The sequence below is a fragment of the Phalaenopsis equestris genome, unplaced genomic scaffold, assembly GCF_001263595.1.
Source record: "Phalaenopsis equestris unplaced genomic scaffold, ASM126359v1 Scaffold199547, whole genome shotgun sequence".
Lineage (NCBI taxonomy): Eukaryota > Viridiplantae > Streptophyta > Magnoliopsida > Asparagales > Orchidaceae > Phalaenopsis > Phalaenopsis equestris.
In genome coordinates, this window is record NW_018219417.1 from 124,969 (window position 1) to 127,393 (window position 2,425).

Below are 2,425 nucleotides of genomic sequence, written 5' to 3' on the forward strand. Positions count from 1 at the left end.
GTAAGTGACAAGTCTTTCCAAAAATCAGTCTGTAAGGAGTCATTCCAATAGGAGTTTTATAAACAGTCCTGTAAGCCCATAATGAGGTATCCAGTCTAGTGGACCAGTCTACTCTACTAGGGTTTACAGTCTTCTCAAGTATTTGTTTAATCTCTCTATTAGAAACTTTAGCTAACCCACTGGTTTGAGGGTGATAGGTAGTAAAGATTCTATGAATATTATTAAACTTTTCTGTCAATCTCTGAATGTATTTATTCCTAAAATGGGATCCTCCATCAATGATAATCATTCTAGGCATTCTGTATCTAGTGAGAATATTTTTCATTAAAAATCTTGAAACACTGTTAGCAACACAACGAGGTAAATCTTGTGCTTCAATCCACTTAGAAATGTAGTCTACTGCAATTAATATGTATAAGTTCCCAAATGAAGGAATAAATGGTCCCATGCAATCTAATCCCTAAACATCAAAGATCTCAACTTCTTTCTAACATGAAATTCAGAGGCATTTCATTTCTTCTAGATATATTGCCTACTTATTGACATCAATCACAAGTTTTTATGTATCTATAAACATCTCTAAAGATAGTGGGCCAATAAAATTAAGCTTGTAAAATTTTATAAGCAGTTTTATCAATCCCAAAATGTCCTCCAAATTCAGAATCATGACATTTCTGAATAATTAAACGAGTTTCTTCATAAGGTACACATCTCCTCATAATAAGATCCTTACATTGTTTATATAAATAAGGCTCATCCCAAAAATATACTTTTGCATCATGAATGAATATTTTTTGTTGTTGCAATATTTTGTTGTTGCTTTTTGTTACAGTGTCAACATAGGTGGTAAAATATCACTTACAATATAGTTAACAATATCAACATACCATGGTATTTCCACCCATTATTATTATAAAGTTGTTCATCAGGGAAATTGTCTGTAATTTCATTGTCGGTGTCAGATAATTCATGGTTTTCTAATCTCGACAACTTTTTTAGTAACAGTATAGTTAATTTGTGCATTATTAAGAGTTTTACTGGCGTAGTATATAACCTCAAAAATCTTTTCATACCTTTGTCCAAGAACAGCTCCAATAGCATAATCACTAGCATCACACATCAGTTTAAATGGTTTCTCCCAGTTAGGTGAAACTATAATAGGGGCTGTGATTAATTTTTTCTTTAATAACTCAAAGGCATTTAAACAGCTTTCAGTAAATTCAAATTTCTTGTCCTCTTCTAAAAGTTGGCATAGAGGTTTAGTAATTTTTAAAAGATCTTTTAATAAAATGCCTGTAAAAACCAACATGTCCAAGAAAACTCCTAACCTCTCTTACATTAGTAGGAGGTGTTAGTTTAGATATAAGTTAAATTTTTGCAGGGTCTGCTTCCATACCATCTTCCGAAATTTTATGCCCTAACACAATTCCTCTTGCAACCATAAATTGACATTTCTCCCAATTTAGAACTAAATTAGTTCTTTCACATAATTTCAAAACTTTTTCAAGATAATATAAGCATGCGTCAAATGATGTTCCAAATACAGAGAAATCATCCATAAATACTTCCAATCCATCATCAGTTAACTTAGTAAATATAGACATCATACATCTCTGGATCGTTGCAGGTGCATTACATAATCCAAAAGACATTCTTCAAAAAGCAAAAGTTCCAAAAGGACTAGTAAATGTTGTCTTTTCTTGATCCTCAGGAGCAATAGGAATTTGATGGTAATCGGTATATCCATTTAAAAAAGAAAAATATTTGTGCCCAGCAAGTCTATCAACTATTTGGTCTAAAAAGGGTAAAGGGAAGTGATCTTTCCAGGTGGCAGTGTTTAATTTTCTATAATCAATGCAAATACACCACCCAGTAACTTGTCTGATAGGTATTAACTCATTATTCTCTTTTGTTTCAACAGTCACTCCTCCTTTCTTAGGAACACGATGAATTGGACTTACCCACGCACTATCTGAAATAGGATATATAATTCCAGTGTCTTACAATTTCAAAATTTCCTTCTTAACTACTTCTTTCATCATTTAATTTAATCTCATTTGTGGATCAACTCTTGGTTTATGTTGTTCATCTAATATAATTCTATGCATACACATAAAAGAACTGATTCCCTTAATATCAGCTAAGGTCCAACCAAAATCTTTCTTATATCTTTTTAATGTATCTAACAGTCTTTGCTCTTGCAAATCATTTAATTGTGAAGATATAATAACAGATAATGTAGATGAGTCTCCTAGGAACACATACTTCAGGTGGCTAGGCATTATTTTCAACTCAAGTTCAGGTGGTTTTATAATTGACGGAACTAGATTCTTATCAACATTTTCTGTAATATCCAGCATCTCAAATCTTTCCTGAACATAATCTAATTCTTCATTTTCTAATTCGTCCAAAATAATTTCATCAC